This window comes from Martes martes, assembly GCF_963455335.1.
Source record: "Martes martes genome assembly, chromosome: 6".
Taxonomy (NCBI): domain Eukaryota; kingdom Metazoa; phylum Chordata; class Mammalia; order Carnivora; family Mustelidae; genus Martes; species Martes martes.
The window spans coordinates 23,391,794-23,407,184 of record NC_137893.1 but is presented as its reverse complement, the minus strand read 5'-3'; the positions used below and the strand labels follow the sequence as shown (position 1 = coordinate 23,407,184).

Here is a 15,391-nt window from a genome sequence, read left to right as displayed (position 1 = left end):
GTCTTGGACTCTGATAGTGGAATGGGAAGAGAGCAGGGCAGGGAGCTGTTCCGAGTGGCCTTTAGAAAGGGCACGCTGTGGGACGTGGGTCCTAGGAGGAAGCTGTTGAGGAAACAAGAAGTCATGGTTTTTCTGGAACTATTTTCACAACATGCTGCCCACAGAAAATGATGACGTGTATTGCCCATGAGGATGACAGAGGAAGCTGCTCCGGGTCCCAGGCCTCTGACAGCCACGGGCCCTAGAGGCTGCCCCAACGGCTGACAGATCTCGGCATCCTCGTGACTTTACAACTGAGACCAAAGCCCTGATCTAGTGGAAATCACAAAAAACTCAGTTAAGTCTGGGGGTGCAGGGACCGGGCTTTCAACTCTTCACCTTCTGTACAAGTTTACTTTATCAAAGTGGGAGTGCGTTTCTTTTATAAAGATAAATACAGTTTCATGCCAGCATCTGTCCCCAGAAGACAAATGTCCATTGTATCTGGCAACTGGGTTATGAACATTTTTGGCAAAATTATCTTCGTTTTGTTGCACTGTATTTTTAAATACTTTGAAAGGGAATTCATGCACAAGATTCAAAAGCCAGAAAGCAGATAGATATGCACAGGAAATGTTTTCTTCCCATCCCCGTCTAGTTCTCTGCCTCTTAGTGCTCATCCTTCCAGAATTTCTTATGCACCTACAACCAATAAAAGCACAAATTATTTTTCCTCCCTTTTTAAATTTTTTTGAAAAATATTTTATTTCTTTATTAGAGAGCAGGCATGGGTAGGGGGAGAGAGAGAAGCAGACTCCCTGCTGAGCAGAGAGCCCAACTTGGGGCTCTATCCCAGGACCCCGGGATTATGACCTGAGCTGAAGGCAGATGCTTAATGGACTGAGCCACTAGTACATTATACACACTGTCGGGCACCTTACTGTGTTAATAAGTTTCTCACACAGAGAGAAAACACCAATACAGAGAAAGCCTCCTCATTCTTATACTTATGTAGTATTCCATTGCATTATTATATCTAGCTCATGGAACCAGGGGTCCCTTATTGATAGATAACATTGTTGTTTTTTTTTTTTTAAAGATTTTTACATTTATTTATTTGACAGACAGAGATCACAAGTAGGCAGAGAGGCAGGCAGAGAGAGAGGAGGAAGCAGGCTCCCTGCTGAGCAGAGAGCCCGATGCGGGGCTCCATCCCAGGACTCTGGTACCATGACCCGAGCCGAAGGCAGAGTCTTTAACCCACTGAGCCACCCAAGCACCCCTAGATAACATTGTTTGTAAACGCATGTTATTATTAGCAACACTGCAGTGAATAATCTTATACATATTACATACACATGTAAGAATCTCCGTAGGACTGATGGCCACACTTGGAATTGCCGGGCCAAAGGATACACATACATCTGCAATTTTAACAGACACTGCCCAAGCTGCCCTCCAAGGTACCAAGTCACATCACCAACAATGCAGGAGAACTTCTGTTTTCTCACATCCTCATATTTTTAATGTTTTAAAAATTAAATTGGAAGTCTGTCTTTTCCTCTCCCCCTCCAGGCTTATTTAAGTCCTACCTAAAGGACAGGGGTGGGGGGCTGGTGAGAGGGAGGGGGGCAAGCGGGACAGGCTCTGGGAGGCCGCATCGGGCAGCCCGGCCACAGCGCTAGGGAGGGGGGAGGCGTTCCCGGCACTCAGAGTCGACGAGCTCCGATCCTTGTGCCAGCAGGCTGGCGATTGTGCTGCCAACCTGTCCATCCGGTCTGGCCACGGGCTCCACCCCTCACACCACTGGCTTGGACCGCCCAGCCTCAGGGTCAGCCACCTGACCTCGCAGCTGTGCTCCCTCACCTCCCAGAATTCCAGAGGGAGCTGTCACCCGAAGGAGACAAGTCTGGTCTCTTTGGCACCAAACCCCACACCTAGACCTATTCATAGCAAGATTGCACAACCAGCTGGAGAGCAGCCCGGCTGGGCAAGGGGAGACTGGGGCCACATGGGGGCTGGGCCCTGCCCCATTGGTGCCCCAGGCTGGCCTCCCAGCTTTCAGAGCAAGGCTGTCCCTAGGGGGTTCGGCGACCTCAGAAGTCTGACTGGCTTCTCCTAAGTGGGAGAAATTTGCTCTTCCAGAGAAAGGCTCTCACAGTCTCCCGCAGCCTGGTGCTCCAGGAACCCTCCTATGGCCCTCCCGGGCAGGTTGGCACCTGGTGTGTGTATGTGTGTGATGGGGGGCCTCCTTAGTTAACACAGAAACCAGGAGGCAGGCTTTTACACAAGAGGAAACTGAGTCACTTAATGACCAAGCCCTTTATGTCTTTGTGGGGAGCCAGTATCACGGAGTAGGAGAGGGAAACTTAACTGTGGAATGGGACAGACCTTGATCTGTGCCCAGCCCTGCCTATTCTCTAGCTGAATGACGACAGATGAGTCAGTTCACTTCTCTGAGCCTCTGTTTTCTCTCCTGTGAAATGGGAACAAGGCTGTCTGTGTTGTGAGTTGTGAGGATCATCTGAGCGAGCCAGTGAGGTTCCGCAGCCCACTTGCACACAGCGGAAGACCTGTCCACAGTTCTCTCTCTCTAAACACAGCCCATTGGCCCACACACAGCGGGATGTGGAATTTTTTTTTTTTTCTTAATTGAAGTACAGTTGGCACATGATGCTACAATGGTTCCACGTGTACAACACGGTGATTGAACAAGTTTCTATGTTAGGCCGTGCTCCCCACAAGAACAGCTACCATCTGTTACAGTTCCATTGACTAGAGCCCCTACCCTGCTCCTTTCATCCTGGTGACTTGTTCATTCCTAACTGGAAGCCCGTGCCTCCCACTCCCCTTCACCCACTCTCCCGTCTTCCCACCCTCTCGCCTCCTGCAAACCATCAGTTTGTTCTCTATTTATAGGTCTGATTCTGCTTTTTGTTTGTTTGTTTGTTCATTTGCTTTGTGTGGGGTGTTGGTTTTTATGATATAAAAACATAAAACCAACTTGGACATATCAAAGAACCGCATCAGGATAATTAGATTGTGCAGTAACTACGCATCAAAGGTAACAGCCAACTTGTAAGGTTTTCCCGCCTCAGTTTCTTTGATGTCGTTTGGGATCTGTGGGCAGCCCCTGTGCCTGGGCCGTGCCATGTACCGTAGAGTCATCCCCATTATCCCAAAGAACTCAATTGTCATGGCAAGAGAGTGTTGGAAGACGTGTTCCTGGTCCTGGCTTGGCCACTAAACACCGTGTGGCCTTGAGGGAGTCATGTCCCCCCTCCCCCATCTCTCTGGCCTTCGGTCTCCCCATCTACAAAGTCTACTTGGTGAATATTCTGTACTGCGTAAGGCTAGCACGATGAGCCCAGATGTGGAGCCCACAGTTTACAAACCACAAAGCAAGTACAGAACCACAGATGTTTTTCTGAGTCAGGAAGTTGGCAAATGTTAATACATTCATTTTCCAGAAGGGAAACAGAGGCAGAGTCCAAAGTGGGCTTCAAGATTCACGGTTTCTTGCTACAAGCCAGTCCTCGGCCCCACAAAAGCCACACACAACAGGCCTGGAGAGGCTGGGGCGGGAGTTGGGGTCCATCGCCCCCTAAGGAGAGGAGGAAAGAAATGGAAACAGGGGAAAGGCTGGCAGGGAGAAGAAGGAGTGGAGGCCTTGCGGGGTGGGGGGGGCGTCAGGCAGGGAGAGTGGGGAAGGAGCAGCTCGTAGCCCTTCGCAGACATCAGCCCTAGAGCCCGGCAGGTGTGGCAAGGAGTCTCTCGAATTTCAAGAAGTCTCAAGAAGTAGAATGACACAGGAGTGGGCCAGCTGGGAGGTCTCTCAGACAGACCCAGGAAGCCAGGCCCAATCCCTGCTAATTTAAAGGCTACAAGGAAAGGCAGCAGGCTGGGGCCTGCCAGTGTAAGGACTGGAACCTGACCCTGGGAATGTGCATGCCCCTGCGAGTGAGTGAGTGTGTGTGTGTGTGTGTGTGTGTGTGTGTGTGTAGGGGAGGGGGCGGAGGATCAGGCCTCTGAGTTGTCATCTCCAGGATGGGCCAGGATGGCATTTCTTCCACAGACAGACACTCCTTCCTGCCCAGGACACTCCAGTGGCCCTGTGGGGTGTTTGGAGAAGAACTGAAGTAACGAGAAGCTCTCTGTGTGTTTTGAAACTAATTGCTGTATTTGTACCTCCCTGAGTGTGAGGGCTCTGGCCTCCTCCCTCAGGCTCAGGCCACCTCCCTCGGGGCCGGCTCTGCCCAGGGCCAGCTCCACTGTGGGGGAGGGAGAGGAAACGTTGCTCAGGCCTGATTTTGTACGTTCAGCTTCTTGTTGATAGAAGCCACTTGTTCACGACGGAACTCAAAGAAGATAAAACTTGCACCATGAGAAAACAGTCCTCTGCAGGAGCCTGTGGACAGCTGCTTGCAAGGCTCCTGGTCTGGGAGCAGGAACACTGGACTTCGGAGTCAGACACGGCCGTGGAGCGTGGAGCCAGCCCTCACCACTCATCGTCTGGGGCCGTGTCTGTTTTCTGGAGATAATAATCGTACCTCCCTTTAGGATTCTTACGAGGATTAGAGCTAGCTCATACCAACACCTACTTATTTATTTACTCTATAATTCAGTGCATACTTACCGAGGGCCTACTGTGTGGCCATGCTCGGCCCGTTAGTGTGAAGAGCTCAGGTCGTTCATTTTCAAGAATGACCGCCATGGAGCTTCTGTTTAATAGGACATTTGAAAGAAGGAAGGAAGGAAGGAGAGAAAAGAACGAAAAGAAGAGACAAAATTTCATCTTAATATCCCCTTAAGGTCAAAGCTACCACTTCTCAAGAGGTTAGGTAAATTGCAAGATGTCGAGTTCCTAGAAAAGTTGTCCCGGGTGCACGCTCCAGAAAAACAGATCATCAAGGGAGCCACGCCCACTGCCACTGGGAGGAGGGAGCACTTTGGAGCACCCCCAATACACACCCGAAAGTTCTCCCATCCCAAATCGCTATGACATCTTCCTAGTTGCCTACTCACTAAATGTACGAATAGGACCTCACCCACTTTTACTATTTGACATTCTGTTTTTTTGTTTTTTGTTTTTTTTAATTTATTAGAGAGAGAGTGAGAGCATGAGCAGGGGGAGGGGCAGAGAGAGAGAAACAGAGAGAGAAACAGACTCCCCTCAATCAAACAGGGCTCAATCCCAGAACCCCGGGATCACAACATGAGCCAAAAGCAGACGCTTAGCTGACGGAGTCACCCAGGTGGCCCACTCTTTGACATTCTTTAAGTCTTATGTTATTTTTTTAAAGATTTTTTCATAGTTAATCCCTTTACCCAAGATGGGGCTTTAGACAGAGCCAGCCAGGCACCCCCTTACAGTGTTCAAGCTTTACATTTCAGAAATGGTGAAATATAGATCTGTTCAATAAAAAACAAAAATAAAAAAAGGAGGTGGGCACTTGGCTGGCTCAGCTGGAAGAACACAGAACTCTCGATCTGGGGTCGGGAGTTCGAGCCCGAGTCACTGCAGAGCAGGAGACAGGCCAACTGTCCTCATTTTACTGGTAGAAACTCCAAGGCATGCAAGGGCCTGCTCACGAAGGAATTTAATTTCCAAAGAATGAGAAAAGCGGAATAGTGGGCCCCCAAACGCAGGCTGTTCGCCACCTGAACCCAGATAACCTGGGAAGCTTGTTTAAAATGCAAACTCCCGGGGTGCCTGGGTGGCTCAGTGGGTTAAGCCTCTGCCTTCGACTCAGGTCATGATCCCAGGGTCCTGGGATCGAGCCCTGCATCGGGCTCTCTGCTCAGCGGGGAGCCTGCTTCCCTTCCTCTCTCTCTCTGCCTGACTCTCTGCCTACTTGTGATCTCTGTCTGTCAAATAAATAAATAAATAAATCTTAAAAAAATAAATAAATAAAATACAAACTCCAGGGTTCATCAAGGAATCAGATCATCTGGGGATGGGGCCCTCTTAACACCTTACCCAAGTGACTGTTGCCAATGCAAGTCAGAGAACTAGTGGCCAAATTCCCAGGCTACTACAGTGTACTCAGCTAGAATACTTGACCTAATACGACATCGTACTGTACTATGGGACTCCCTGCCAAATTGCTCTACTGTCCCAGTGACCCATTTGTAAAAATTCTGAGCCATTAATTTTTTAACTTTCAAAAAATCTGTTTTAATTTACCTACCATAAAATCCACTCCTTTGGGTATATGGTTCTATGAGTTTTAACGAGTACGTAGGGTCGTGTAAACGCCACCACAATGAAAATACTGAACAGGTTCTCACCACCCAAAACTCCTTTGTGTCACTCCCTTCTGGTCAAATCTTTCCCAAAATTTACCTCTAGTACCAGCAATCTGTTCCTAGTCCTATAGTTTTGCCTCTTCCGGAATGTCATATAGACGGAATCCTACAGTTCGTAGCCTTTTGAGTTTGGCTCTTTCCATTCTGCATAAAGCATCTGTAGCAGGTTACAGTCTTTCATTCCTTTTGTTGCCGAGTAATACCCTGTTGTGAGACTGTACCTTGATTGTTTCTCCACTTCCCCAGCTGAGGACATTGGGGTTTCTGAGCTTTGGTGATAAACTCAATGATCCGAATTTAATAAACCGATTCTTTTCCACGGGAGAGTCAAAATCAGACATAATGCCAGTGATAAGGGAGGGTGGTAGTAGGGGGGCTGAAGACAATGGCTCACTATTGTTTCTGCCAGTGGGTCACCTGTTTAATGGACCAGCTTCATTCATAGAGGACTTCAGTTTGTCATTGTGATAAGCCTTCTGGTCTACCATAAAAATAACAGGGTCTTACAGAGTGCCTCAGAGCCTGTTTCTGACAAATGAAATGAAAGGCTCTGGGCACGTCAGGCCCCCAAACTCACTCTGAGATCACCTGGATAAGCCTCTCTTGTCTTAGAATCTGTTGTGTCCCACGGAGGAGTCAGAGTCATCAAACACTGTTCTCTACGGTTTGTGATGCTTTTGCCCGACTGGATCTCTTTGATTTTCCAACATACCCAACAGGGAAGAAAGGAAGATATTTTTATTTGCACAACTTTGAAGGTTGTGGGAGCTCAAGGAAGCTGGTACTTGTCCAAAGTCAATGAGCCCCCTTGGTTTGGGGAGAAACCCTGGTTCTTCCAACCCTCAATCCAGTGTTTTCTGGTTTTACAAATTTTTTTAGAGTGGTGGTTATCTCTTTAATCTGCACATTTGAGGACCAGCTCTTGCTCTAAGTAAGCTGTAGGGAGGGCGGAAAGAGAGCAAAGCCGAGTTTAAATCCTCCCCTTGCTTGCCGGCTTCACGGGCTCTGTGTTATCACAGGACAGGTGAAACCACTCCTGCCTCCTCGTTAGCGTTCAAAGCTGAGAGGTCTCAGAAGGGCTCACAACGCAAGTGGGTAAGTCACACGAGGTACCCCGTAAAGGGCTGCAATTATCATTCATTTGGTTTATTAGGAGAAATCTAGAGCGTGCAAACCATGGGCACTGTGGGGTGGGTGGCGCTCTGCCCCTGGGCACTGCGCAGGATTTCCAAGGCCTGACTTTTCTCTGGCGGTGATGGAGGAAACCACGGGGTTAAGGAGGAGACCTGGGAGCTGGCACAGCTGGGGACCACGGGCTTCTGAGTAGGGGCCAGCCCTGCCGCGGAGGGTGTCTCCGTGGAGGAGAGCTGGGCTGAAATCTTTGTTTTTTCTTCTTCTTGAACTCGGTTTTACACCCCAGAGGGGAGTTCTTCGTGTCTGAACTTGGTGTTGGAGCCCTGGCACTGGCAGGTCCCGCAGTAAACGGCTTGCCGCTCCTTGTGGGGCAATATCGCTATTGATGTCGGGCCAAGGTGGTTAGGAAACGGGATCTTCCAAACGGGGACTCTGTGGTTTGGCCACAGTGCACTGCGCCTCCACAAGCCCAGATGGGGGTTGAGACAGTTACCCGCAGGGTGGGCCCCCCCCCCCGGAGGGCGCAGCGGGGTTCCCTTCCCTTCCCAGCAGCCTTATTGCCTGGGTTGTGGCCTCCAACTCCAGCAAGAGAAGGGCCTGTGGAGGAACGACTGGGGCCTGAGGAGGCTCCTGAGAGCAAAAAGCAGGAGACCAGGCAGCCAAGGCTCTCTGGAGGACGAAGCCTGTCTTCTGTCTGCCTGTCCCCCGCAGCACGGGCCCTTTCACAAGAGCCAGGTCAAGGGATGGGAAGGCGGTGGGCCTGGAGAAGGCCTGAGTAGCCTCGGCCCCCACTGGGAAGGCTTCTACATCCACCATGAAGCCACAGGCCCCTTCTGCCCTGTCCGCCCCACAGCCCTGTGTCCCCACCTTGACGCAGCCTTTGTCGCCCTGTATTGTAATGACCCACCCCACTGTACCCACCAGATGCAGCGATGGCCGCCGCTCACCGTGGGGTGACAACAAATCTGAGGAGACCAAAGAGATCTGAAGAAACCTCCCAGGAGGAGCCCAAGGGGCTTCTGCCCAGGGAACCCCCATGGAAAAGTTCTCACAAAAGAACGGCAGGTAAGAGCCCTCCCTCCTGCCCTTTGAGTTTGATTTCCTTTGGATTCTCCTTCGTTTTTATCCCAGCTGGTCCCTAGAGTCAGTTTGTCCTGGCTTAGTTCTAGGCACATGTGATGTTTGGTTTCACAACCACCACTGGTGTTGGAGACCTCCCTCCAGGTCTGCCGTCCCCTGTGGTCGGCCAGGCAGACCAAGTGAACTTGTTCATTGAACTCCTTTACCTTGTTCTTGACCATGGCATCAGGCCCAACCACTGTGGTGCTGAGGGAACAGGGCTCACAACAATAAGAAGCAAGCTCCGTCCTTACGGCTCAGAGGGGGAGGCTGAAAAGGCTCAAAAGCTGTTGAGGGGACACCTGGCTGGCTCTGTTGGTTACGTGTCTGCTTTTGGCTCAGGCCATGATCCCTGGGTCTTGGGATCAAGTCCTGCATCAGGCTCCCTGCTCAGCGGGGAGCCTGCTTCTCCCTCTACCTGCTATTCCCCCTGCTTGTCCTTGCTTTCTCTCTTTCTCTAACAAATAAATAAATAAAAATTAAAAAAAAAAAAAAAAAAGCTCTTGAGCCAGCACCCGCTATGCACTGGGTAATGGCGGAAAGGCAGGAAGAATCTAGAGCCCCCTGTCCATGGTCTAATGGGGAGATGACCGCTGATGATGGTACAGTGGGAGAAAAGCTGGGGTGGGGTGAACGACCAAGGAGTTCCCACTTGGCAAAGCTGATGACCCCTGTGGACTTGCCGTTAGTTCACGGGGCTGCCCCTCTTCATCTTGGCTCATGGGGGTGCCCTGTCTCCTTCAGCAGGCTGATTCTCCCCTTCCAGTCGGAGAGACAGATGGGGCGATGTCCAGGATCCAGTCTCTAACCGATACAGTGAGACCTTCAGTTGACTTGAAGAAGCTTGAATTTCCACAAACCCATTTGTTGATGTTTTTCCTCACCCTCATTGCCCGAGAGGATTGATTATACACGAAACCGTGATGTGTAGTCTATGATCTGCCTAGAGAATTACCTCAACGTTGGCCAGCGCTTTGCATTCTTAGCCACATGGGGCTCGGGAGGTGCGTTCAGCAGGACCCAGAACTCCTGGATGCCCTGCAGGCTGAGAGCATGTTCTAGAAGCAGGGGCGAGGATGCAAAGTAGGGAAGAAGGGTATGGAAAAGCCCAAGCCTCTGGGCTCGAATCCCCTGCCTCTGAAGGGTGCCTCTCCCACTGACTTCTGAACCCCTGGGCCTCTGTGGGCGGCCTCTGCTCCTCGGACCCTTGTCCTCTCCTCCCCATAAACCCTGAAGCCCAGGCACAGGAAGGCAAGAGGTGGGACAAGTCTCCCAGCTCAGACCGGAGAGAGGAATCCTAGGCCATAGCTATTTTCAGAACGAAAATTGAAGCCCATGGTTTATTTCCTCAGCATTTAATTAGACTCCAGCGCTGCACAGGGCTGCCTCCTTCCCGCCCACGAGCAAAAGCCTGACCAGTGGGTTTGGGAGCTGACGCCATGTCACAGGCGGGGGGCTGGGGCCTGAAGTATTTTTACTTATGGGAGGCTTTGGAGAACAAAACAGCTTGGCCCCAAGCCAGCTAGACTAAGTCAGTTGGGAGAGGGAGGGAGCAGGAAAGCTGTTATATCATCCTTCCTTCTTTGAACCGAGTTGTAAATCTGCTTGACAGGAAATGGGGAGGGGGTGGGGGTGGGGCCTGCACTGCTGGCTGGAGTGGGGGCTGGTTACCACCACCTTCAGAGCCTGGCTGAGGCCCAGCCCCTGTCCTCAGGGGAGGAGGAGGGTGGGGGAGACTCTCATGGGGCTGGGTGAGGGGCAGGCAGAGAGGGCACACTGGGTGTGTTCAAAGCTCCCGGGGTCAGGTTGGCTGTGGGGTGACGGTATACTCCTGTGGGTGACTTCTGAGCTAGCTTCAGATCCTCCAAATAATACCACTCTCACAGATACAGCTTTTAGAGCTGGAAGGAATTTTGAGCCCCTTAAATGAGGATGTCAAGGACAATAGAGGAAAAATAAGTTCCTCAAAGCCACACAGCTAATGAGAACCGGAAGCGAGGATGGGGAGAGGGGTTGTGACTGTAAGATGGCTCTTCTAGAGCTCCCCTTCTTACAGCTGTTTCTTGGTTTTCATTCCCAAGCGAAAGTAGGCATAAAATGCAAATATGCTTGGGCAAAATGACACATTAATTCAATCATGTTAAGAGCTAAATAATTGATGTTTAATACTTAACTCAGGAGACATTTTGGTGAGTGGGAGACCCCTGAGCTCCGTGGAGGGGCACTTCTGACCATAAGAGGTGGGAGGCATCATCCATTCATGACCAACCGAGGACTCTGCTGGCCTCAGTGTTTCTGGAGTGGGGAGGTAGAGGGAAGAAGAGACACTGATGTCTCTGAAATGGAACCAGTTTCTCCCTAGGGAGAAGTGAGAACAGGAAACCTGGCTAATGGCTTCTGAGAGTCATACATTTGGGCAGTATTTCTCCAGAAAGCTCTGGATACCAGCCTGAGGAGCCTCATCCCTGCGGGATTAAACTCCTGCTCACCTGTAGAACCATGAAACCTCCTGTTTTCCACCCTTTCTTCCCCTCCCACCACACTCCTGAGGCCGCTTCTCAAATGAGGAATCTGATGGCAATAGTCTAAGATCTTCCTACACATTCCAGGACCCTAATTTAAGTTAAATAATGGCCATAGCCAACATTTATTTGCTTTTTTTTTTTTTTTTTTTGCCAAGCACTTCACTAGCATTATCTCATGTCATCTTGATTATTTTTATCATCATCTCCATTCCACAAGGAGGATATTGAGGCTCAGAGAGGTTGAATAATTTGCCTGGGGTCACCTAAGTGACAGTGAGAGTCAAGACATAAACTAAGGCAGACTTATTGGACAGCCTCTGCTTCTCCTGCCTCAGACTGCTTCTTCCACTGGTGGAAACAAAATTCCTCGGAGTCCAGAGGAAGCGAGATAGAATTCCATCCAATAGCAAGGAGGAGTCCCACCCACTTTGTTTATTACGAGGCGTGAGGATACAAAAGGGTGAGGAGTGTCTGGCGCTGGAGACTATCTGGCTGAGAGCTTGAGCTGGAGTGGGGTTGCCGTGTTCTGTGCTCTGTGCCTGGTGTTTGGTGTATACTTCTGCTTCTCTGGGCCAACAGCCGAAATATCCCGTTCACTTCTCCTTGGCTGGGTCTTGGGCCATTAATACCATATCACACCCATTCCATTCTTATATGGGTCACCCCACTCATTTCTGTGGCCTAAATCTGCCATTATTTGGTGTTTGTTGAATGCAAATAAAGCTGATTCTTGACACCCAGGGACAGTTGACATAAGATTTTGATTGTTTTCTCTTCTCTTCCTGTTACTTCTTCCCTGCTACTTACTTTAGACATCACTCTGCCAGGGAGCACACAAGCGGAAAGAAAGCTTGCTCATTGTCAATAAGTCTTTTGCTATAAACGAACTATGTTAGTGGTTCCCCCTGAAAGGAGACTACTGGGGAAGTAGTTTGAAGCTTGTAGATTACCTTTTCTTCTGGGCATTCCCTGTCATCTGATAACCTAGACAACATCTAAACTTTTTTCTTAGTTGGACCTTGGCTATGTTTGTTGAATTGTTGTGTTGTGTTTCTTGAATTACATACCATCTTTAATCCATGACCCACCCTTGGTCAAATTCTATGATTAAAAGATATGGACAGCACTGGACTCTCACTCTATCTCAATAAATGAGTTAATGCATGGAACATAATAGGCCCAGAGTATACACTGAATAATTATTTTATCAGTATTATATGATTTGCCTGAAAAATAATTTTTAATATCCAAGGCATCAGGTTTTAAAATTTTTTTTCAATTTACTTGAGACAGAGAGCACAAAGTAGGGAGGAGAGTCAGAGGGAGAGGGAGAAGCAGACTCTGGTGAGCAGGGAGCCCAATGTGGGGTTCGATCCCAGGACCCTGAGATCACGTCCTGAGCCAAAGGTAGACACTTTGCCAACTGAGCCACCCAGGCACCCCAAGGTGTCAGTCTTAGTTTTAGTTTTTGTTTTTATTTTGTTGTTGTCATCCTGGGATTTTACATTACAGCAGCTAGGACTGAATTTTAAAGAAAAGTTCGTCAAGGGCAGGAACTAAGGATGATGAAATGGAGCAGTACTAGTTATAAACTCCTGAGGGAAAGACTTCTGCCGCTATTTACCATGGACTAGCTTGTATCAGATCAATCCTCCATAAGAGAACAGCCAGAAAAACCTAGATTTTTTTTTTTTTTTAAACAGTGAGAAACAACTGTTTGAAAGCATTGGAGAGACACTCAGAATCTAAGGTGTCAGGGAAAAAGGAAATACAGAGAGGTGAACAGCCAACTATACGTAGTTACTTTCCTTCATGAGGCATTTGGTGGTTTGAATACATACAGAGATGCTGAGCAGGATGGCTGGCAATCTTACAGGGGTAAAGAGACAAAATTTGGGATTCAAAGCTTTCCAAAAGGAGAGGTCCTGGTAAACAGTCCAGTCTTTCAGCTGGGAATCTTAAAGGACTACACCCTGGTCACAAAAGCTAGCCTGAAAATAGCCTAGCATTCACAGAGACTGAAACTCAGATCTGAATCAAATCAATCTCAGAGTAAAGAGATATTCTCCTTGGCTAACTGCCTGCTTGAACCAAAGTAAATCTTCCTTGGAGGAAGATGACATCATCCAGACTCTCAAATTATCACCACAATTTTTCATGCACAGGCTCTGGCATTAACCAAACAACAACAATAAAATGGGGCACATCAAGATATAGGAACAAAGGACTGAAAACCAAGAGAAAAAAATTCTGTAATTTAAACACACATATTGAATATATTTTTTAAATGGTCTAATAAAAATCCTAGGGCTGAAATTAAGAAATCATTGGAAGGATTTAAAAGCAGATTAGACTCAACTGAAGAGATGACTCATGAACTTGAGTATAGACCAGAAGGAAATATGAAGACTTCTCTACAATTACAGCAAGATAAAAATTTTAAGAAGTACAGAAAAGGAAGACTAAGAGATATATGGGACCCAGTATAAGCATTTTTGTAATTAGAGTCCTGGAAGAGAAGGAGAGAGATAATACAGCATAAACAATTTTGGAGAGAAAATAATCTAAGGATTTAAAAACTGAAAAAAGACGTAGAGCCACAGACAAATACAAAGAAAGTTACAACTAGACCCGTCATAGTAAAACAGGTGAAAAACAACTAAAGGCAAAAACTGTAACTATAGCTAGTATAAAAAATAATAGGACACATTTTGATCAGAGGCACAATAATCAGACAGCCAAGTTTTCAAGTGAAAATAATGGAAGCCTAACAATAATGAAAGGATATCTTTAAAAGGCTAAAGAAAGGGATGTCACTAGAGTTTGAGTGTGGGGCCTGAGATGTCACAGCCCCGGGGACAGGGAGCAGCCCCAGGGTGGTGAATAACAGATCTTCAAGCCTTCACTAAAACAAACAAACAAACAAACAAATCCTCCAACAAAACGACATTGCAGAAAATGGGGAAGAAAGAGAAAGGAAAGAGTAAAAGAAGTAAAAGAGGCAGAGCCTGAAGAATTTGTGGTGGAAAAAGTACTGGCCCAACGTGTAGTAAATGGGAAGGTGGAGTATTTCCTGAAGTGGAAGAGACTTACAGACACTGACAATATTTGGGAATGTGAAGAAAATTTAGATCATCCAGAGTGAATTGAAGTATTTCTTAGTTCTCAGAAAGTTGGTAAAGAAAAAGGTGACACAAAAAGGCAATCTTTATCTGACCATGAATGTGATGATGGCAAATAAAAGAAGGAAAGAGATGCTGCAGGTGAACCAAGAGGTCTTGATCCTAAATGAGTAATTGGTACCAGAGATGCCAGTGAAGAATTCATGTCTGTCATGAAATGGAAAAATTCAGATGAGGCTGACTCCATCAGTGCTAGCAAAAGGGGCAAGTAGGATGTGTCCTCAAAGTGTAATTGCTTTTTACGAAGAAAGACTACGTTGGCATTCTTGTCTAGAAGATGAGGTTCAATAATTGTTTCCATTGCTTTTTATAGTTATTTATCGATATATAAAATCTGGGTCTTGGTTTTTTGATTTATTAGTTTGAGGAAATAATGTTCTAATAAAAATCAAGTTTGATATGTTTGTTTGGAGGTAGTATCAGGGGAGTTGGGGTTTTTTTTGCATCTATAGCACTGGTTACTTCGAACAAATAAAAGCTTTCTGTAGTTGCTTCCTTTATCAGGAAAGAATATTTGAGACCAGGGTATGTTATTCCCCTACATCAGAGAACATCTTTTCTAAATGTTGGAGGAAATCTTCAGAGTCGTTACTCAATCAGAATTTGTGTTTAACTCCTATAGGCCTAAGGACTATTCTGGGTTATTTGTTTATTTGGAGTTTTTTTGGTGTGTGTATACATAAAAACACATGTGTAAGTGGTTTTCTTTTCTTTTTTTTTCTTTAAGCATTCACCAAAATAAAAACAGCATTTCATAACCATGGGTAAGCCCATATTTCTGGGATGTCATCATTTTCAGCAATCTAAGAAATACATCACTTAAAGTAAATTGAAATTTTTCCTGAAGTCTTAACCTTTCAAATTTTGTAATTAATTGAAAATTTAAATATAATGAAAACAATTTAAATGGGATGATTTAAAAGCAGCCATACCAGAATCCATTTCCATATCTATAGTCCTATAAATACAAATTTATTTGCAAGATGCTGAAAGGAAAATTTTATCACTACCAACAACCTCACCGCTCAAATGAGAAAACTAGACAAGTCTTGGTGTGTTTTAATTAAATAAGCAAAACTCAGTTAAATGGACATTCAGATTCCTTTTCAAGAGGTTGAAATCCCTTTTCTATTTTGATTAAAA

At 47.1% G+C, this 15,391-nt stretch overlaps 1 pseudogene across 1 annotated transcript; it reads left to right on the top strand.

Moving 5' to 3' along the window:
* Positions 1-14,006: 14,006 nt before the first annotated feature.
* LOC308345184 (chromobox protein homolog 3-like) lies at positions 14,007-14,539 on the top strand (annotated as a pseudogene). The gene has a single exon. The product of its transcript is annotated as a chromobox protein homolog 3-like (transcript).
* The last annotated feature ends 852 nt before the right edge of the window (positions 14,540-15,391 follow it).